Here is a 24,477-nt window from a genome sequence, read left to right as displayed (position 1 = left end):
AGTGTTCTCATTCCTGCCATTTAATCATCTCTTAATCTCTGTAAAAGTTCATTCTAAAATTTATTTTGGCGAGTCTTAACATTTTTGATATTGTTCATTGTCCCCCCATCAAAATTCTTCCCGATAAGTTTGAAGTTTAAATTGAAGCCATTTTGAAAGTATAACTAAGCAGGTTCTTTTTCTTTTTGCAATTTCGGCAGCCAGTTAATAAGAAATAGGGAGAAAATACTTCTGATTGCAATAAGCATTGATCCAACAACGTAATTTTCAGGCTTCAGCGATCCAACAGTAAATATCTGGTCTCGACCATCAGATTCAGTGTTATAATGGCTAAGTTCTTACTTAATGTGAAGGACCTGGGAGTGATAATGTCAGAGGACCTCGCCTTCAAAGACCACAACAATGTATCTACCTCATCTCCTAGGAAAATGGTAGGATGGATAATGAGAACCTTCAAAACTAGGGACGCCAAGCCCATGATGATTCTCTTCAAATCGCTTGTGCTCTCTAGGCTGGAATACTGCTGTACACTAACGGCCTCCTTCATTGCAGACCTGGAGAGTGCGCAAAGAAATTTCAAGGCACATATAAGCATGATAAGGCACCTAAATTACTGGGAACGGTTGAAGGTCCTTGATCTGTATTCCCTTGAACGCAGGAGAGAGAGATACATGATAATATACACTTGAAAGGTCGTGGAGGGATTGGTACCAAACCTGCACACGAAAATCACTCCCTATGAAAGCAAAACACTCGGCAGGAGATGCAACATTTCCCCAATGAAAAGCAGGGGCGCAACGAGTACATTGAGCGACAACACAATAAGTGTCCGGGGTCCAAGACTGTTCAACTGCCTCGCAGCCTAGATAAGGGGGATTACCAATAGACACCTGGCTGTCTTTAAGAAAGCACTGGACAGGCACCTAAAGTCAGTACCTGACCAACCAGGCTGTGGTTCGTACGTCAGCTTGCGTGCGGCCAGTAGTAACACCTGGTTGAACAGACCCTGATCCACCGTGAGGCCTGGTCTCAGACCGAGCCGCGGTGGCGTTGACCCCCGAAACCCTCTCCAGGTAAACCTGTATCGTGGAACTTTCCTCCAACGGAGGACTCGCTTTCAGTGTCCTTTAAGTTATGACAGAGTTCTTTTGCTATTCATTACATAACAGTTCATATTTTTAGCCGGATTTTTTTCCAATTTTCTATCCCCGCATTACTTTTTTTACTAGGGGCAATTTTTATACTCAAGAATATTTTAAACGTTTCATCTTACCAGTTTAATGGCAAAAAAATGAATTAAAGTGAGATGCTCTGTCACGGACGACAGGATCACTTCAGTCAATAAATTATAGATGCTGGCGGTTCAACGCAAGGTTAGAATTATTCTTAGCTTGATTCTGAACCTGCTCAAATTTTTTGAGCAATCAAGAATACAAGAGAGCAATAATCTGTAACACACTGATGTATGCAATGTGTATCATATGTAGCATTGCGCTACCGCACCAAAACAATGTTTTGAACGATCTTTTATACCTATTACGACAATTTTCTACTATGTCATCTATTATTTTCTCCCATTTTGTCCTTTCCTACATACCAGGGCAATGACTTGGCATGCTATGACGTTTCTTTCGCCTCTTTGAACACAGAAATTCAATATTACCTTCATTTTCTCATGGTACTGCCACTGAATATGTAACACATCAACCTGCCCTATTAATTCATTGAGTTGAATATATATTGATCTTTGTTGAGAAGCCTTTTAAATCATCTTGTAATCATATTTCCAAGAAAGATCATAACGCAATATGCAGTGCAGTTAATTTTGATGAATTTTGAAGCCTGGAGAGGGTTTCGGGGGAGTTGACCCCTGAAACCTTCTCCAGGTATACTCCAGGTATTCCGTTCGTGGACTCTGCTTTATCATTATTGTTTATACAATAATCTATTTGGTAATATTTCCTCTAGTGTGTAAACAAAAGCATGTCTTAAGTGTAAGGAGTCTGAATGTTCTTTCATATTTGAAACGGGCGATGATGGCTTCTTTCCAGCTTCTGGAGGATATCTCCCTATAAATAAAACTTTTTAAATGAATGGTTCAGAGAACCGATGGACTGACCACATCGACTCAAGGTTGAGGGACTGATTACCTCATTCTCCTCCTGTTCTTCAAGATTCTCCTTTGTATGGACTGATGAAGCCACTGTGTGGCGAAACGTTTCCTCAATAAAGATACCCAAGAGTTGCACATGTGTCTAATTTATCAAAACTTTTTAAGTTCATAAAACAATGGTTGCCAGTAACAGTATTAGAGTTGAGTAAGACATATGTGCAACACTTTGGTATATTGTTGAAATGTTTCGCTTGTTCTGCAGTCCTCTTCAGTAGAATACAGCGGTAACAGATGTTGTAGACATCAGAAGCAGATAGGTAACGATGAAGTGACCAGTTCCTCAGGTTAGACAGCCCCATTGTCATGCATCAGCTTCACTTTGATGGAGAATCTAAAGCGGGAACACTTCTCAAGGTTGAGGAACTGATTACGTCGTCTTTACCTCTCCACTGCCTTGCTGTCTACAGTATTTGTTACCTCTGTATTCGACTGATGAAACCTATTGAGCACAAGAAGCTTCTCGACAATAACGATACCACACTGTACCACATATATATCTTAATCATTCACTTGTTGGTATTTTATGCCATTATAATTAAGACACTAGGAAAAGTACCAATTAGTCTCTTAAGTGGCCATCATCTCAAGTCCATTTTTAACTGCAAGAAAATCTCAGGGAAATAAGAATGTTACTTTGCAGGATGTTTATCAAGGTTTTAGGCTCCCGGCCAGAGCTACTGACTAATATATTTGTTAAGAAAACAGTCTGTTTTGTTCTTAACGAAGGTTCGGAGCTGCAGAGAAGGTTGTGAAGGTCAGGAGTGCAGGAGTCTCGGGGTCAGGACAAAGAATACTCCACAGGTCTTGAGGTGAATAAAGAAGCCGGTCCTTAATGCGTAAGACACATGTGAAATTATGTATCTTCATTGTTGAAAGGTTTGGTCTACACAGCAGGTTTCTTCTGTCAAATAGAGATTCAGCAGGATTAACAGCAACGTAAAGATAATGTAATCAGTCCATCAACCTTGGAGAAAATAGTACCTGAGGTGGTCAGTCCCTCAGCCTATTGCACACGTGTCTTACTCATCAACCTGTCGGTATTTTATACCATTTTCAACAAGCTGGTTCGTAAATAAGAGACAGTATCTGGCTCCACGTACAGAGTTCCGAGGAACTCCGAGTCCCGTGCTGGCTGGAGGCATGACACTACCTAAAAATCACAATTTAAGATTACGAAAGCTATATGTGTGCAGTTACATATGTTTTTCACTAATATAATGAAATACTAATATTTCTGGTAAAAATCTGTGCTAAAAATGCTCTTTAAAAAAATACCTCAGCTAAAATGCCAGTTATAAACAAATACCATCTATATTAAACCTCATTGCTGAAATATGGGTGCAACATTTAAATATTTTAGATTTTGACGTCGAGGCGGCTACTTCATTGGTGCATCCTATAGCCATCCCGTGGACACTTGCACAAGAGCATACAGATACACCAGGCCTAGGAACTAGGCCTCAAAAAGGTTAAAAGAGAGCACATTTGGATTTATATCTCAAATTGTTTTATCAGTTTCAAGGAAATTTAGAATATTTGCTTAATTTGTTTGGTATCTTATTTTCATTAATAAAATAAATTGACATATTAAGTGGATTATTATACTATCTCCGTATTTTTCAATAAGTGGACGCTAGCGAGATCTACTGAGGACGCCAGTGAGTTACTGAGGACGCCATCGAGATACACTGAGGACGCAATCGAGATTTACTGAAGACGACAGCGAGATCCACTGAGGACGCTAGTGGGATCTCATTTTAAGACGCCTGTGAGAGATCTGCCACTGAGGTAAGCGAGAAGTTTAATAAAGACGCTGGTAAGAGATCTACTGAAGACATCAGTGAGAGATCTACTGCAGACGCTAGGGATTTCTTCTGGATGATGAATTTGGATGAATCACTGGAGGAGTCACCCAGGTTCTGGAGGATAAAGTTAAATGAATCACTGGAGGAGTCACCCAGGTTCTGGAGGGTAAAGTTAAATGAATCACTGGAGGAGTCACCCAGGTTCTGGAGGGTAAAGTTAGATGAATCACTGGAGGAGTCACCCAGGTTCTGGAGGGTAAAGTTAGATGAATCACTGGAGGAGTCACCCAGGTTCTGGAGGGTAAAGTTAGATGAATCACTGGAGGAGTCACCCAGGTTCTGGAGGGTAAAGTTAGATGAATCACTGGAGGAGTCACCCAGGTTCTGGAGGGTAAAGTTAGATGAATCACTGGAGGAATCACACAGGCTGCCTTGTAAGCTGCTCCCCAACAGAAAATAAATGTCCTGGCAGGTTCAGCCTCTGAAGTGTTTTATGGTAAATGGGATTAAGATGATAGCAGTTTTATGGGTGTGTAGCTGACTGCTGATGTAAGACGTGAGTGCCTGCTGGTAGAGGAATGCTGCTGGTAGTAATGGTGGTGATGATAGTATTGGTTGTGATGCTGGTAGTATTGTGGTGATACTGGTAGTATTGGAGGTGATGCTGGTAGTAATGGTAGTATTGGAGGTGATGCTGGTAGTAATGGTAGTATTGGAGGTGATGCTGGTAGTAATGGAGGTGATGCTGGTAGTGCTGGTAGTAATGGTAGTGTTGGGGGTGATGACAGTAATGGTAGTGTTGGTAGTAATGCTGGTAGTAATGGTAGTAGTGGTAGTGATGCTGGTAGCAATGGTAGTAGTGGTGGTGATGCTGGTAGCAATGGTGGTAGTGGTGGTGATGCTGGTAGCAATGGTGGTAGTGGTGGTGATGCTGGTAGCAATGGTGGTAGTGGTGGTGATGCTGGTAGTAATGGTGGTAGTGGTGGTGATGCTGGTAGTAATGGTGGTAGTGGTGGTGATGCTGGTGGTAGGGGTGGTGGTACAGGCTTCGCTCACTTCTGAGTGAAAAGTCAGAAGCAAAGACATTTGTCTGTGGAGTTGGTGGTGGCCCTCGACTTTCACTGAGCACTCACCTCACTCACCTCGCCCCCATCGTTCTCACCTGACCTCACTCACCACATTTCTGACCCTTCAAAGAACAGGATGCTGTGATGATGGTGTATTAATTTTAATCCAAGAAATTTGAGCTATCCTGCCTTTCTTTGGCTCAAACCTAATTATAGAGTATTTCCTAGGTACTGTATGAAAAAGATCGATCATACTATTACTACTACTACTGCTGCTGCTATAGTCACTACTATTAATGCTGCTACTGTCACTACTACTACTGTCACTACTACAACTAGAACTACTGCGGCTACAACTACGACGACTACTACTACTACTAACACTACTACAACTACTAAAACTGCTACGACTACTACCACTATACTGAAACTACTACGACTACAACTAAAACTGTTATGATTACAACTACGACTACAACTTCTACGACGACTACTAAAACTATGAGGGACTACAACTATTAGCACAACTACTATAAAATTACTACGACTACAATTACTACTAAAACGGTGACTACGGCTACTGAAACTACTACGACTACAACTATTACGAATACTACCACTACTACGACTACTAAAACTATTACGACTACAACTATGACTACTGCGACTACTACTACGACTTCTAAAACTACTAGGGACTGCAATTACTACTACTAAAACTACTACAACTACTAAAACTACTACAACTACTACGACTAAAACTACTACGACCACTACTACCACTGCTACTACTACGACTACTACTACATAATAGTTGGACTTACCATTAGATAGGTATGATTTTTTTTCTGTTATTTTTAATCTTATTATTAAAAACAATTTGACACACGTGAAATATACACTGAGAGGTGTGTCTCTCATACACTGAGAGGTGTATGTCTCTCATACATACACTGAGAGGTGTATGTCTCTCATATATACACTGAGAGGTGTATGTCTCTCATATATACACTGAGAGGTGTATGTCTCTCATATATACACTGAGAGGTGTATGTCTCTCATATATACACTGAGAGGTGTATGTCTCTCACATATACACTGAGAGACTAATAACTATTTTAGGTATCAAAGTATTCTTGTCTGGCGGTGAGAAGGTTACGTAGTCTTGACAACCCTCGTGTAGTTGAAAGGTTTCAAACTCCATTAATCATTAACAAATTTGACAAGCAGGTTATGCAGTAATGGTGAACAAGTGATACAAGATGCAAAGCAACTATCACAGCTATCGTGCAACTCCCCCTGTGGTTCTGCAACACAGGGTATTTCAACAATGAGACACTTGTGCAACGTTTGGGTTTCTTGCGCTTGCTAATTATCTTAACCATTTACATTACACAAGATATATACATTTAGAGACGTATATCTGTCAGCGTACATACACTGAGAGTGTACTTTCATCCTTATTTCAGGGAATAGTGTTCCAGACTAGAAGTGAGCTGGTGACATGAGGCTAATGACTCAAGTCGATAGGCTTTTGTGAAGGCTTACTCAGCCCTGTAACAACTTCAGTCAGTATTACTAAGGCTGGCTCCTCCTCAGGAAAATTAATGAATAGAAAAAGAACAAAAACTGACAAACACATTATTTAGAAAATATAAAACACTTAAATATGAAATATTGATCCTACATTAAAGAAAATGAAAAATGAAAAATATAAATATCTGATTTCAACGCTAATGTATATAAAACGTGGGTGTCTGGTGTTGGTGACACTGTGTGTTGTTGAAATCGTAGCCGTTGCTGATGATGTGGGGGGGGGGTCGCAGGTGTTGGTAACAACCCACTGGCTCGTTCTTCACAGAGTATAGCCGTAAATAATCTGTCCAGATGACAGGAAAGCAGGTTCTTTACCGCTGCAATGATGAGGGGTTACGTCCTGCAACTTCATATAGGTGCACAGGTAAGTAAATTAAACATGGGACGTCTCAGGACATTAGTCCGTCTCCTTCTATTCTTCTCGTTGGTTGGCAGGTGACCCTCTCTGTCATTCCAAGCTGTAAAGAGAGAGAGATTACCCACTGCTTAAGAAATCACTCTCCATGATAAGTACAATACCTAAAAGATGTGATTATTAAAACATTTAACGGATAAAGAATGAAAGGACTAAGTTAATTATTGGTCAAAAGTGAAGCTTTCAACCAATAAGTCCACTAAAATATGATCAGGCGTGTACTTACAGTAGTGTTGGGAGCTGTGAGTCGAGTGATTTACTGTTTGACCAGAGCCCCACACGTCACCTTTCGGGGGGGGGGAAAAGAGGGAGGGGAAGGGATAGCAGGAGCTATACTGACCCTACCTTAGCAAGCAGCCAGCAATCAAACTATCACTTTCGGGGAGGGGGAAAAAGGGGGGGGGATAGCGGGAGCTGGACTTACCCTACCTTAACAAGCAGCCGGCAATGAAACTATTGTTACTATATACTCCCTCGCTACTCCTATCTATTGAACTTTTCCCTCACACTCCCCCATACCAAGACTTATAGTCAAGGAGTATAAGAAGAATAGGCGAGGAAAAAGTTCTAACATGTGGAAGTTGGGTAAGGCAACAAATCTTCTACTGACTGTCACGACTTAACCAGTCAGAGAAATAATTGGATGAACCATTGATATACACAATATGGAACTTAAAAGCCTGGAGTGCCAATGTCCACCTCAACAGGCGACTGTTGGTTCCCTTAAAAGTTTCTAGGTATATCAAAGGTTTGTGGTCCGTTTCTAAAATGAATTCTTTTCCCAGTAGATAAAATTTAAGCTTGGAGATACCCCACACAAGGGCCAAAAATTCCTTTTATATGGTGGAGTACCTCGTTTCTGCGGGAAGGAGCTTCTGGCTTAGGAAGCATACAGGGAAGGGAGTACCACCATGGTATTGTAGTAACACCGCACCTAAGCCAGTATTGGAGGCATCAGTTCTTAAACAAAATGTTTTATTAATATCTGGAATCTTAAGTATAGGGTCTTTCGATAAAATATTTTTAATCTCATTAAACTTTTCCCGAGCTACGTCGGAAAGTTCAAGAGGTTCCTTCACAGACTTTTTAAGGAAGTCAGATAAGATGCCTGCAAGATCAGTAAGGTTTGGGATAAACCGTTCATAAAAATTTACAGAACCAAGAAAGCTACACATGAGCTTCTTGGTTTTGGGGAATTTAAATTCTAATAAAGCTTTGATCTTACTGGGGAGAGGCTGCAGAGAGTTATTAGAAAGTATCAGTCCAAGATATCTAATCTTGTTATACCCAAGGAAGCATTTCTTCGGCTTGGCAGTGAGGCCATGTGAGCGTAACCTACGCAAAACTGATGTTAATGTTTGGATATGTTCGCCCCACGTAGATGTCATTACGTAAATGTTATCAAAATAAACTGAAACATTTGGCATATTACCCAAGACCTTTCTCATCAGTCTCACGTAGGTAGCACAGGCAGTTACCAAACCGAAGGGCATAGTTCTATATTGCATCAGTCCTTGGTAGGAAAAGCGGTGTACTGCTTAGAAGAAGGATCTAACATTACTTGATGATATGCCTGCGCAATATCAATCTCTGAAAAAAAGGAAGAGTCATAAAATTTGTGTAGATCGCTATCTATTAAGGGCATAGGCTCAGCATCCCACCGAGTGATAGCATTAAGGCCTCTGAAGTCAATAGCAAGTCTATATGAATTATCCTCCTCCTTAACCATGACTACTAGTGAGCAATATGCAGATACTGAAGGTTCAATGATCTTTAGTTTTAATAATTTGTCTACCTCTCGGTCAAATGTATCCCTAAGGTGAACTGGGTATAATTTCCGTTTGATCGGATTGTCCGTCAATAAGTCAATCTTATGGACTACCGTGGAGGTAACACCTGGAATATCAGTAAAGACGTCTGAAAAGTTACTCACACATTGAAGTAGTTCATGTCTCTTATGGTCATCCAAAGATTCATTAATATTAATGTTGGTTGCGCCTGAGTGGTCAAGAGTCACCAAGTCATGTAGTTCTTCATCATAGTCTAAGTTAGAGGTGTCAATTACGCACACTTTACATTCTTCAGTTGTCTTATCAAGTTCGTGTGGAAAAACTAAGTCAAAGTTATTAAGGCAGTTAACCGAATTTCTTCGGTAATATTTCTTAAGGATGTTGATATGATAAAGCTTAGGTTTCCCCTTGACTTCTATGAGGTAGTCAACTTTCCCACATATTTTTAATACTTTATATGGATCTTTCCATGCTACTAATAATTCATTTGACTTGATAGGCAAAAGTACCAGAACTTCATCCCCTACTTTAAAACTTCTCCTCTGACTTTTGGAATCAAAATAGGTTTTGTACTGGTCCATTGACAAGTGTAAGTTTTTCGAAACTATGTCAGAGGTCTCCTCAAGTTTGGATCTAAGGTCAAGGAGAAACTGGTAAGAAGACTGAACCTCAGCATTTATCTCCTCATTAGTCCATAAGTCATGAAGGATGACCAATGGACCTCTGGCCTGTCTACCACAGAGAAGTTCAAAAGGCGAAAACCCCAAAGAGTCACTGGGAACTTCCCTCATGGCAAACAAAGCACAGGGTAGGTAACGATGCCACTCCTTAGGTTTAAGGGAGCAAAGTTTCCTTAAAATGGACTTGAGAATCGAATGCTGGCGCTCAATCCTCCCATTACAGCTGGGATGATATGGTGTTGCGAAGAGAGGCTTCACTCCCAGAAGTTGGTATAGATGTTGCATTAAGTCAGATGTGAATTGTGTCCCACGGTCAGACAAAATTTCTCTAGGGATGCCCACTCTGGAGAAGATGGACAAAAGGGCTTCAGCCACCTCTGTAGTAGTTATGGTCTTTAAGGGAACGGCTTCAGGGAAACTCGAAGCATAATCAACTAATGTTAATATATATCTATGTCCCCCAGATGAAAGTGGTGATAAAGGACCAACGATGTCAATAGCTACTCTTTCAAAGGGTACCATAAAGACTGGCATTTTGACCATAGGTACTCGCCTGGTACCTCGGGAGGATGACAGTTGGCAAACTTTACACGATCTACAATAGGTAGTGACATCTGAGGACATTTTTGGCCAAAAAAAGGTTTCCCTAATTTTATTTAAGGTTTTACGATGCGAGAAATGTCCGGCCACTGGCAGGTCATGAGCCATTTTAAGAACAGTCTCTCTGCATTGACTTGGAACAACTAAGATGGAATAGTCTATCTCATCTGAATTTAATTTGAATACTGACTTGTACAAGATGCCTTTTATATATTCAAATTTATATGAAAAGCTTTTCCTTTGGATAACTTGATTTTGTTTAGTGGCATTATGGCAATTCTGAAGCGAAGGGCAATTACGTTGTAAATTGACAAAGGAGTCCTTCGATATATCTAAAGGCTTAAAGTCAGGGAAAATCAAAGGATGGACAGTAGGAGAAGCCTGGGCTTTGGTCTGAGCCCTAGTCAAGACATTTATGGTATCGGAGGTGATATCTTCACTTTCATCTAACAAGTGAACCCGTGATCCTACTACCTCGCTTTCGAGAGTAGCATCACTGGTTTTTAATCCCACATGAATCTCACGAGACATTGTCTCATCTGAACTTTCGAGAGGCTTCTCTGACTCTACAGGAAGAGGATCTGAAACACTTATATCCATCTTTGGTGATGAAAGGTCAACCTCAGAAGGAAGAATGGCACCTTTTACATTACCTATTAGTACGGAGCAAGAAGTGATGGGAGCTAGTACGGCTTCAGACCAACCTGTGAACCATTTAGACCTAATGTAACAACGGATGGTAGGAAAAGTGTCTGTACGGCCCAAGTAGTCTGAAAGTATAGCAAAGGAATGAGTTTCTTTAAGATTAGGGAACAGCTTATCAGAAATGACTATACATGTGCATCCAGTGTCTCGTAAAATGGTAGATACATTAAGCCCATTAACTGTTCCTGAACAGAAGGGTGCTTGGTCATTACAGTCTTTAAAACATCTTCCAACTTTTTGGACCTTCTTAGAAGGACAATCTGGACGCTTATGTCCCTTAACACCACACAAATGACAAACAGGAATAAAAGAAGTCACTTTACTTTCCACTAGAGGCTTTGATTTCTTAAGGTCTGATGAACCCTTGCCCTTAGGGTTTGATCCCTTTAGGTCTTTATAGGAATTGTGAGCCTCAGCATACAAGTCAGCGGCCTCAGCAACTTCCTCAGCTTTAATCAGGTTACGTTCTCTAATGAATGTTCTTATCTGGTGGGGAAGAGCTGTCAGGAACTGGTCAGCAACCATGAAGTCTCTAAGAGATTCGTAACTGTGATCAATTCCTGAACTCTCTATCCAAAAGTCGAACAAACGAAAGAGTGTTACCTGTAACTGCTGAAAGTTCTGGCCAGGCTGTAAGGTGGCATACCTGAAATCTTTCCTGTAAGAATTAGTGGTTTTTTTGATATGCTTTAAGGATTGCCTTTTTCAGTCGGTTATAATTACATATGATAACCTGCGACAAAGTTGAATAGATATTCAAGGCTGTACCAGAAAATAACATTCCTAACCTGGTAGCCCAGGTGTCAGAAGGCCATTCACAGAGGGTAGCAGTATTTTCGAACCTGATAATGTATGAAGTTATGTCGTCCCCCTCTGTGAAGGGAGGTAAATTAGGTGTTGGAATATGTGCACTGACTGCACGTTGTTCCATTACTCCTTCCTCTAATTGTTGTTGTGTAAAAGTTAACTTTTTATTCTCTAATTCAAGGCGAGATTTTTCGAGCTCGCGATCCTTTTTTCTCTCTTAACTCATGCTTTCTAGCTTTTTCCTCACATTCTCTAGCTCTTTCCTCACGTTCTATAGCTTTTTCCTCAACTTCTCTATCCTTTGCTTTTTCCTCAAGTTCTCTTAATTTAACTTGTTCCTCACGTACTTTAGCTTGTTCCTCACGTACTCTAGCTCTTTCTTCACGATCAAGTCTATCACGCTCCTTTTTGTCTTCTCTTTCTCTTTCTGTCTTTCTTGGATTTCTCTCTCAATTCTCTCTCTCTCCTTTTTCTCTTCTCTTTCGATTCTCTCTCTTTCAAGTCTTTCCTGGATCTTAGCACTAATGAAAGATTCTAAATTTTTCCCTGTTATTCCTAACTTCCAGCATTCATCCAAAACTGGTATTCCTCCATACTTGCAAGAATAACTTAAACTATCAGGGGGAAATAAAACGGGTATTAAAGAAAACGGAGGGTTCAATTCCTGCTCCACTCAAACTGTAAATAAACCAGAGGGCTCGATCCCTACTTCAATTAAACAATATGTATTAATTAAAACGAAGGGTTCTATGCTGGCTCCGAGCAAACAGTAAGTAGAATGGGGTCACTTGACCATCCAATCTTCTCACCAACAAATCAAGAGTGTCCTACGACAGTTCCCTTGATATAAAGAGCTCAATGAAACAAATTGTCACTTGAAAATCTCGGGTCCCTAGAGTCTAATCCTCCAAAGTGTTTCAAGCTCGAAAAGGTGGCAGAATTAAATATATCCTGCCTGACTTGACTTACAATAAATTGAGACTATAACAATCACCAAATCTTTTAAATACCTGTACCGTAGTCCTACCATAGAGAATGATTACTCATGGCTGGTGGTAACCATCTGTGGTATGCGGCGTTGAAGTTCCAATGGTAGATTCGAGATGGAATTGAATCTTGATTCAGTAGAGTTGATCCTGGCAAGGTTGCCACTTGTGAAGGCTTACTCAGCCCTGTAACAACTTCAGTCAGTATTATTAAGGCTGGCTCCTCCTCAGGAAAATTAATGCATAGAAGAACAAAAACTGACAAACACTTTATTATTTAGGAAATATAAAATATAAAACTTAAATATGAAATATTGATCCTACATTAAAGAAAATGAAAAATGAAAGATATAAATGATATCTGAATTCAACGCTAATATATATAAAACTTGGGTGTCTGGTGTTGGTGACACTGTGTGTTGTTGAAATCGTAGCCGTTGCTGATGATGTGGGGGAGGGGGGGGTCGCAGGTGTTGGTAACAACCCACTGGCTCGTTCTTCACAGAGTATAGCCGTAAATAATCTGTCCAGATGACAGGAAAGCAGGTTCTTTACCGCTGCAATGATGAGGGGTTACGTCCTGCAACTTCATATAGGTGCACAGGTAAGTAAATTAAACATGGGACGTCTCAGGACGTTAGTCCGTCTTCTTCTATTCTTCTCGTTGGTTGGCAGGTGACCCTCTCTTGTCATTCCAAGCTGTAAAGAGAGACAGATTACCCACTGCTTAAGAAATCACTCTCCATGATAAGTACAATGCCTAAAAGATGTGGTGATTATTAAAACATTTAACAGATAAAGAATGAAAGGACTAAGTTAATTATTGGTCAAAAGTGAAGCTTTCAACCAATAAGTCCACTAAAATATGATCAGGCGTGTACTTACAGTAGTGTTGGGAGCTGTGAGTCGAGTGATTTACTGTTTGACCAGAGCCCCACACGTCACCTTTCGGGGGGGGGGGAAGAGGGAGGGGAAGGGATATCGGGAGCTAGACTGACCCTACCTTAGCAAGCAGCCAGCAATCAAACTATCACTTTCGGGGAGGGGGAAAAAGAGGGGGGGATAGCGGGAACTGGACTTACCCTACCTTAACAAGTAGCCGGCAATGAAACTATTGCTACTATATACTCCCTCGCTACTCCTATCTATTGAACTTTTCCCTCACAGCCTTAAACCTCATTAACCAACCTGGATTCCTATTTTATCTCGGCACCCCCATCAAGGGAGGTTCCTTGACGCTGGTGAGGGGCTCTTGATCTAGGGAATTGGATCTGTGCTCCTGAATTAAGTCTGAATACCTTCCATCATCCCCCCCCATACGCGCTGTATAATCTTACGGGTTTAGCGCTTCCCTCTATTATAATAATTATCTCGGCACCTTGGATGAATTTTATTTATTTTCTATTCGGTATTTAATTTATGTTAAGCACTAAACTCATGTGGGTCTGTTTACCAATGTTTACGAGTTTATTGGTCGTTCCTGCAGACCGGGGTTCAGTGATAAGTCTTCGGAGGCTTCTTTATTTGCAATGTCGTGTGGTACACAGGCAGTGTTAAGTGCCCATGCCCCGGGAGGGCCATGTTAAGTGCCCATGCCCCGGGAGGGCCATGTTAAGTGCCCATGCCCCGGGAGGGCCATGCCCAGTGAGGGAGAGAGGACTAGACCTGTTGTCTGAATGAAGGCCGCTGAGGGAGTGAGATAGGGGCAGGGGTGGGCAGGCTGGCATGCCCACCGAGAGACCTGGCCTCTGGTGGAAACTATGAGAATTAGGCCTGTAGGCTCACTGGCTACAGGTCATTCAGCAGCAGACGTGATTGGAGGCTTCATCCTCCGTTTGCCGAGCGCCATACAGAAGCGCTGTCAGTCTGTACTCACCTACACGTCCCTTTGTATTCAATAAGAGTATGCACGTCAGCAGTGTGAGACGGAGGATGACGTGAGGTAGCTTGAAGGTATCAGTCCCTCAGCCTTGATGAATGTGATTGCTTCAGTGTGGGGTACTAATGTTAGCTATGAAGATGGTGGAAGGAGGTAGGGGAAGAGGAGGGAAAGGGTAAGGGGAGGGGGGAGGGGAATGGAGTAGGAGAAGTAGGGGAAAGGTGGTGGGCTCTGTATAACTACTGAAGTCTCGTTAGTTCTGGTGAGTTATGGGATGGAAACGGAGATTTAACCAGATTCCGAGTCATGGTATCGTGTGTGTGTGTGTGTGTGTGTATTTATTTACGAATTGTCAAAGGCACTTGCCATTAGACACTTGGCCTGTTTGCGTGTGTGCGTGTGCTCTGTCTCTCTCTCTCTCTCTCTCTCTCAATATTGTGGGTGTGTTTTGTGACTCAGGAAGTGAGCACTGTTCGCCAGCTTTGTTAGTGTTTGACAACAGTTATGGGAGTTGCAATATATCTTATTAAGGAATACGTTAATTAATGCCATCTATTGTCCTGGTGTCGCTGCTGTTGCACGATCAGTGGCACAGCACTGCAAAAGTGACGACACAAAACTCAAACATCTGCCTCTACTGATAACTGAATATATCATAAACCGTCAGTAATGATAAACAGGTGTTGCACATGTGTTTTATTTATTAACATGTTGGTGTTGTTTATATTAGGTATAAACCCTATTTAAAACAAACACACACACACACACACACACACACACACACACACACACACACACACACACACACACACACACACACACACACACACACTAGGACTGTAAGGAAATATTTCTTTAGTCTCAGGGTAACTGAAGAGTGTCTTGGATGAAGCAGTGGTGGAGGCAAACTTAATACACAGCTTCAAGATTAGATATGGTAAGACCCAAGAGGCCATATGTCAGTGATACCTACCAGGAGCTAAGTCTCGACCTAATCAAACACAACCTGGTGAGTACTGATTGGTGAGTATAGCTTGGTGAGTACAGCTTGGTGAGTACTGACTGGTGAGTACAGCTTGGTGAGTACAGCTTGGCGAGTACAGCTTGGCGAGTACAGCTTGGCGAGTACTGCTTGACGAGTACTGCTTGACGAGTACTGCTTGGCGAGTACAGCTTGGCGAGTACTGCTTGACGAGTACTGCTTGACGAGTACAGCTTGACGAGTACTGCTTGACGAGTACTGCTTGACGAGTACTGCTTGGCGAGTACTGCTTGGCGAGTACAGCTTGGCGAGTACTGCTTGGCGAGTACTGCTTGGCGAGTACAGCTTGACGAGTACTGCTTGACGAGTACTGCTTGGCGAGTACAGCTTGGCAATTGCAGCTTGGCGAGTACTGCTTGGCGAGTACTGCTTGGCGAGTACTGCTTGGCGAGTACAGCTTGGCGAGTACAGCTTGGCGAGTACAGCTTGGCGAGTACAGCTTGGCGAGTACAGCTTAACGAGTACAGCTTGGCGAGTACAGCTTGACGAGTACAGCTTGACGAGTACAGCTTGGCGAGTACAGCTTGGCGAGTACAGTTTGGCACACAAGTCACAGACTCAGCTTTTAGTGGAACAACGTTTTACTCTTCGTAGAGTTTTATCAGCACTTGCTAAAATTCTACAAAGAGCGAAACGTTTTCCCAGTAGAAGTTTGATGAGACGTCAACACTGAGTGGAACAACTCCCAAATAACCCGCACGTAGAAAAATCAAACATAGGTCAACGTTTCGACCTGTCCAGAACAATAAAAGTCAAAATGTCAGCTTAAGGTTGATCTTTTAATAGTAAGATAAATGTCAATAAAAGGTCTGGAATCTGTCTTTGTTTGAATCTGTCTTTGTTTGAATCTGTCTTTGTTTGAATCTGTCTTTGTTTGAATCTGTCTTTGTTTGAATCTGTCTTTGTTTGAATCTGTCTTTGTTTGAATCTGTCTTTGTTTGAATCTGTGTTTGTTTGAATTTGTCTTTGTTTGAAGACTTGTCTGCAGGTCGTTGTTTCAGTCAGGTTAGATTAGACTGCATCTGATTAGGTTAGGTTAGATTAGGTTAGGTTACGTCTGGTTAGGTTAGGTTACTTTAGGCTAGGGTCGGTTAGGTTAGATTAGGTTACGTCTGGTTAGGTTACTTTAGGCTATGGTCGGTTAGGTTAGATTAGGTTACGTCTGGTTAGGTTAGGTTACTTTAGGCTAGGGTCGGTTAGGTTAGATTAGGTTGCGTCTGGTTAGGTTAGGTTACTTTAGGCTAGTGTCGGTTAGGTTAGATTAGGTTACGTCTGGTTAGGTTACTTTAGGCTATGGTCGGTTAGGTTAGATTAGGTTACGTCTGGTTAGGTTAGGTTACTTTAGGCTAGGGTCGGTTAGGTTAGATTAGGTTGCGTCTGGTTAGGTTAGGTTACTTTAGGCTAGTGTCGGTTAGGTTAGATTAGGTTACGTCTGGTTAGGTTACTTTAGGCTATGGTCGGTTAGGTTAGATTAGGTTACGTCTGGTTAGGTTAGGTTACTTTAGGCTAGGGTCGGTTAGGTTAGATTAGGTTACATCTGGTTAGGTTAGGTTACTTTAGGCTAGGGTCGGTTAGGTTAGATTAGGTTACGTCTGGTTAGGTTACTTTAGGCTAGGGTCGGTTAGGTTAGATTAGGTTACGTCTGGTTAGGTTAGGTTACGTTACGTTATGTTAGATTAGATTAGGCTACGTCTGGTTAGGTTAGGTTAGATTAGATTAGGCTACGTCTGGTTAGGTTAGGTTAGATTAGATTAGGCTACGTCTGGTTAGGTTAGGTTGTCTCCACTCATAAAAAAATCTGTAACATTGCACAACGGAAAAAAGTAAAGGATATAAAATATTGCGTCGAGTAAACAGAGAACTGTCAGAAACTGAGCGAGGCAGAAATACCTAAGATTTTCACGGTGCCTTCATTAGTCACCCACTTGACTGTCTTTACAGCAGTGAAATGCTTTCCTGTCTGACCGCCGTGTTGTCGTGAGCTATGGCAGTCACTAATTCTCAGCATCAATTTCTTAACGTTACGTTTAAATTCACGAAGTCTACAGGATATTCTTGGTGGAGTAAACGAGATTCAGATGCAAACGATGTGCTTATTATCGACAACGTTTCGTCCGCACGGTGAACTTTGTTAAACCATGGTATGAGTGGGGTTAGAACTTATGGGGGACATGGGCTGGAGTTTGTTACGGCCACGCTGGTGGGAGATTCATCTGTAAAAACTTGTATTTGTGGTCACAGTGGTGGCCCATGCTAACATCCTTAGGGTGAATAAATATACCTAGTTGGATGAATCTTATTGTAACCAGTTGGCCTAGTGGCTTACGCACTGGCCTGGACTTTTACGACTCACTTGCCATGAGTTCTAACCCCACCCGTACCGTGATTAGATTGCAGTCATGTCATTACGATTTCGTGAGTCAGCTTTGTTAAATCAGTGTAAGAGACACTCCATCATCATGGGATCCTGATACAAAGAATTCTTCAAAACTTGTCCAATCTTTGGACGAAGACCTACTTAGATTTGTGGATGGTACCACTATGACCCCGCCTCCTCCTCCTTCGCCTCATCTGACTACGGTATATAAGCCACGTCTACGGCCCTGTGCTGTACTTTCTACAAGATTGATGGACTGAACACATCGACTCCAGGCTGAGGGACTGATTACCTTAAACTCCTCCTCCTCCTTATACCTGCCTGCCTTGTATAGGACTGATGAAGCCACTGTGTGGTGAAACGTTTCTTCAGTAAAGATTCCCATATGATGCATAAGTGTCTCAGTTCTTTAACTTGTCGGTTTTCAAAACCATTCATCACACAAGTATATATACACAGGTAAATACAAGGGAAGGTGACATTGATGTAAGTGTCTCGGGACGAGAGACCACGGCAGGGTAAGAGATGGCATAATATACTGACTAATGCAAAATAAGACATGTGCAGTGTTAGGATATTTCGTTGATAGCAGGCGAGAGAGGGTGAGGCGTGGAACAAGGAGGTTAGTTCAGGTTAGGCAAGATTCATCAGGAAACAGGACAAGTGTTTCATGACGCTGGTCTTAGTCATAGGATGACCCACCACTAGAGCTTTTGGTCATCTGACCGACGCCTTCCACTGGCTTACCCCTCCAACCATTAAAAAAATAATAGGGCGGGACCAGTACAGCCTGCAGGAGAGAGACGAATAACCTGCTAGGCATAGGTCAGTAATCCCATTGCAGTTTCCTTCCCCTTTATTAATGATTGTAGGAGGAGAGCACAACTGATCAGTCACAACTAGAAGCACTCACCTGCTGGATTTCTTGTACTGGCAGTCACACAGCTAGGAACACTCACCTGCTGGATTTCTTGTACTGGCAGTCACACAGCTAGGAACACTCACCTGCTGGATTTCTTGTACTGGCAGTCACACAGCTAGGAACACTCACCTGCTGGATTCCTTGTACTGGCAGTCACACAGCTAGAAACACTCACCTGCTGGATTCCTTGTACTGGCAGTCACACAGCTAGAAACACTCACCTGCTGGATTCCTTGTACTGGCAGTCACACAGCTAGGAACACTCACCTGCTGGATTCCTTGTACTGGCAGTCACACAGCTAGGAACACTCACCTGCTGGATTCCTTGTACTGGCAGTCACACAGCTAGGAACACTCACCTGCTGGATTCCTTGTACTGGCAGTCACACAGCTAGGAACACTCACCTGCTGGATTCCTTGTGCTGGCAGTCGGTGAAGGGGTTAACAATGTTGCTCGCACTTTTGCCAAGAATAACATAAATGTTTAGATATTTTTTGGGTCAAGTTTTGGTTGCCTAGAGCTTTATCAAGCCGAGGACAAGCAAGCACTGCTGGGTGTACACTGGGCTATATTATTGTTTCCTTGATGCCTGGCTATATTACAGGTATGGTGTAACTTCAAGGTTTAGCTAACATGAAGCTACCGTGGTTCTGTGTGACTATGTTAGGAATGTTGATGAGAATAAGTTCTAAACATCTTCCTCGTCTCGTTCGTTGAAAATTAGTTTACCATTCGTTCATTTCACGAGGTTATGATCGTTTTTCTTGATATTTAACACATGCGTTGGAAATTATTCGTTCTATATACTTACTGATGTGACGTTGTCCCATAGTTTCCTTTATGTGACGTTTGTCGCATCCATTGCAGTGAATGATTCGGATTCCCGTAGTTTTCGGTATGATGGTGGCTATGTTTGGCTCTAGTAAGATCCTTGATGATAGTGAAGGTGATGAGTGTGATTCGTTGATGGTGGTATACAGATGTTGGTCAGGTTAGTGGGTTGACGATACACCTAATAATTTATTTCTGTTTTGGGTGTGGTAATAATTTTAAGTGGTCTTTTCCTGCAGTCGTGTGTGAAGATAGGAAACAGAGTTTGGAGATGGTTTTGATATTATAACATTCTTCTTAAAACTCTGGGTTACATAATCTCCATGCTCCGGGAAGGAACTCATTAGCGCTCCTTTTTCTGGAGGTGTTGCATCGTGGTGTTATATGAAGTGTATAAAGTCGTATTAATTAGTAGGTTTCCGTAAACCTTGAATTTCAGCTGTGTATCTGATTTGTAGAGCAGAAAATACAATAATGTGTGTCACTGTGTCTTCCTTCAAAGTGAATTGGATGGCAAGCTCAACTGCATTGAATCTTTTTTGAAAAGTTTAATCATCTTGTGATGAGTCTGTAATTGACATACAGCAGTCAGCTGTGTTAGGATGATATCCATGAATTATTCGCTTTTCAATGATTACGTGTACCAGAACAGCACCGTTTGGCGAGCCTTCGGCCACGCCAATTTTTTTCTGAAGCAGGTCTTGTTAAAAGGGGAACAGTTAATGTTTACACAAAGTTCAATCAGGTCAACAAAGTCTTGACTTGGCAAGGAAATAGTTGTGTTGTTTGTCATTTTCCAGGCAACAGATCGATGGTTTGGAAAGTAGTAGCTTTTATAAATAACGAAGTGACATCTAAGCTGGCCAATTTCTTGTTTTTTTTTTTATGTTGGTGATCTCGTTCCTAGACACGCAGATGCTCCCCAGAATGTCTCGAGTATACCATACTGATGGTATACAGTAACTTGACTATGTGGTGCATATCATTCATCTGAGTGACCTCGTGAGTATGAGTTCATTAGTTTCACACACACACACACACACACACACACACACACACACACACACACACACACACACACACACACACACACACACACACACACAGGCTAGGTGGCCAACGACTGCAAACCTCACTCAAGGAGAAAGATCTTGGGGTGAGTATAACACCGAGCATGTCTCCGGAAGCACACATCAATCAGATAACTGCTGCAGCATATGGGCGCCTGGTAAACCTGAGAACAGCATTCCGATACCTTAGTAAGGAATCGTTCAAGACACTGTACACCGTGTATGTCAGGCCCATACTGGAGTATGCAGCACCTGTTTGGAACCCGCACTTGATAAAGCACGTCAAGAAACTAGAGAAAGTACAAAGGTTTGCGACAAGGTTAGTTCCAGAGCTAAGGGGAATGTCCTATGAAGAAAGATTAAGGGAAATCGGCCTGACGACACTGGAGGACAGGAGGGTCAGGGGAGACATGATAACGACATATAAAATACTGCGTGGAATAGACAAGGTAGACAAAGACAGGATGTTCCAGGGAGGGGACACAGAAACAAGAGGCCACAATTGGAAGTTGAAGACACAAATGAGTCAGAGAGATATTAGGAAGTATTTCTTCAGTCATAGAGTTGTAAGGCAGTGGAATAGCCTAGAAAATGACGTAGTGGAGGCAGGAACCATACACAGTTTTAAGACGAGGTTTGATAAAGCTCATGGAGCGGGGAGAGAGAGGGCCCAGTAGCAACCGGTGAAGAGGCGGGGGCCAGGAGCTAAGACTCGACCCCTGCAACCACAAATAGGCGAGTACACACACAAACACGCACACACACACGCACACATGTATTTTAAACAAGAATCAAGGACTGGTGACCTTAGAATATGGTAATGACTGGGGGTAAGATAAGGGAAGGACAAGGAAATCAAAGAAACAGGTTTTGGGAAAATAGAAGGAAGAGATTAGGCTAGGCTAGGTTAGGTTAGGTTACGTAAGGTTAAGTTAGGTTAGGTAAGATTTGTCAGGAAACAGGACAAGTGTTACCTGACGAGGGTCTTAGCCAAAAAAATAAATAAATAAAATAATAAAAAGATGAACAAAAATAAAAGGAGGTAGCAGGAAGACGAGAGGACCTTCCACTATACTGTGTAATGTAAAATAGAATTCTTTGTTTGCAAGAAAATTGCCAAGTGAGACATGTGTGTCTCAGCAGTCCTAATGCTTGTATTACCTGGAGTTTACCTGGAGAGAGTTCCGGGGGTCAACGCCCCCGCGGCCCGGTCTGTGACCAGGCCTCCTTAGGTCAGTGTCCCAGGATGCGACCCACACCAGTCGACTAACACCCAGGTACCCATTTTACTGATGGGGAACATAGACAACAGGTGGAAAGAAACACGTCCAATGTTTCTACTCTGGCTGGGAATCGAACCCAGGCCCTCACCGTGTGAAGCGAGAGCGTTAACCACCAGGCCACCAGAGCCTTTTAAAATTATAACTGTAGACAATGACCTAAGTGAAATGACGGACATTTTATTTAGCCATTTTCCATACACAGTGGAACTTTATCACCCACAATGGGGCTTTATCCCCCACTGCAGACTTCGTCACCCAGTATGGTGCTCTATGAAGTGGCTGATAAAGCATGTGATAAAGTGCTACTTTGAGTGATAAAGTGAGAGTATGGTTGATAGGTTCACCGTAGGTGATAGTGCCCCTGAGGGTGATAGTCCCACTGTGTATGATAAAGCTATACTGTGGGCGACAAGTCCCACTATGGGTGATCAGATTTGCTGTGAGTGATAAAAGTACATAGTAGGTGACAGACACTGTGGGTGATAAAGCCACACTGGGTGATAGTGACACTGTGGGTGATAAAGCCACACTGAGTGATAGTGACACTGTGGGCGAAAGTCACACTGGGTGATTGTGACATTGGGTGGTAGTGACACTGGGTCATAGTGACATTGGGTGATAAAGCCACACTGGGTGACAGTGACACTAGGTGATAGTGACACTGGGTGATAGTGACACTGTGGGTGATAAAGCCACACTGAGTGATAGTGACACTGTGGGTGATAGTCACACTGAGTGATAGTGACACTGTGGGTGATAGTCACACTGAGTGATAGTGACACTGTGGGTGATAAAGCAACAATGGGTGATAGTGACACTGTGGGTGATAAAGCCACACTGGGTGATAGTGACACTGTGGGTGATAAAGCAACAATGGGTGATAGTGACACTGTGGGTGATAAAGCCACAATGCTAATGCTGATGCTTTTGCTGAAGCTGTTGCTGGTGTTGCTGCATGTTCAGGTGCTGGTAGTGATAGTGCTTTTGTTGTTGGTGGTGCTGGTGGTGGTGCTAGTGGTGGTGCTGGTTCCTCTTTGTTTCACCTCTCCACTGTTTACCATCATAACTGCTTCAGTCTCGTCTAAACCTTCACTCTCCCTCCCTGAGATACCATGTTTTTCATTCTTGTCTTCCATTGTCTTACTTTGTGTGCGCTTTCCTTTGACTTTTCTTTCTATATTTGCTGGCTTTTTTCTTCCTGTATTTGCTGCTTCTTCTGTTTCGCAATAATTTTTCTATTTATTTTTACTCTCGTTTCCCCTTTATTTTTCCCTTTCGTATCTTGCTATTCCTTTTATTCACTTTTATTTAGTGTTTCTTATCTAGTGAGTTATCCAATGTATCTTATCCACGGTATTTTATTTGTTAGCTCTTATCCTAGTGACTCTTATCCAGTGCTTCTTAACTGCTTATCCAGTGTATCTTAGTGTCTCTTAGACAGTGTCTCTTATCCAGTGTGTCTTATCCTGTCTCTCTGTGTCTCTTATGTAGTATCTCTTATTAAGTGCCTTTTATTCATTGCCTCTTATACAGTGTCTCTTATCCGTTGTTTCTCATACAGTGTCTTTAATACATTGTCTCTTATCCTGTTTCTCTAAGTCTCTCTTATTCAATGCTTTTAATCATTGCTTCTTAACCAGTGTCTCAAATACAGTACATCTTATCCATCGTCTGTTATCCTTCATGTTAGTTTACCGTCTTCACATCCTCCAAACATAGTTCTAAGTTGTGCAGTGTAAACCATTGTTTACGACGTTTCGCTCTAAGTAGAGCTTCATCAGGTCAATACATAGAGATAAATTAGACACATGTGCAACTCTTGGGTATCTTTATTGAGGAAACGTTTCGCCACACAGTGGCTTCATCAGTCCATACAAAGGAGAATCTTGAAGAACAGGAGGAGAATGAGGTAATCAGTCCCTCAACCTTGAGTCGATGTGGCGAAACGTTTCCTCAATAAAGATACCCAAGAGTTGCACATGTGTCTAATTTATCAACATGTCGGTTCTCTGAACCATTCATCTTCAATACATAGAGCGACGAGAAGTGGCGTTTTACGCAGAAATAGAATTAAAGATTTAGATTTAGATTTTGCCTCTAGAATTTTGACTAGTTTATTGTGTACATATAAATACACTGTTAAAAGGCCTAAGAATTAGATCCTGAAATGGTTAAAACATCTGGATTTATATCTATAATTGTTGTATTTATTGCAAGTTTAAAATGTTTGCATGATACGTCTGGTATTTTGTTCTGAAGAGATGGAGTGTAACAGTGGAGTGTGTGGACGCTGGAGTGTAACAGTGGAGTGTGTGGACGCTGGAGTGTAACAGTGGAGTGTGTGGACGCTGGAGTGTAACAGTGGAGTGTGTGGACGCTGGAGTGTAACAGTGGAGTGTGTGGACGCTGGTGTGTAACAGTGGAGTGTGTGGACGCTGGTGTGTAACA

The sequence above is a fragment of the Cherax quadricarinatus genome, chromosome 50 (assembly GCF_038502225.1).
Source record: "Cherax quadricarinatus isolate ZL_2023a chromosome 50, ASM3850222v1, whole genome shotgun sequence".
Taxonomy (NCBI): Eukaryota; Metazoa; Arthropoda; class Malacostraca; order Decapoda; family Parastacidae; genus Cherax; species Cherax quadricarinatus.
This window is presented reverse-complemented; position numbering follows the sequence as displayed.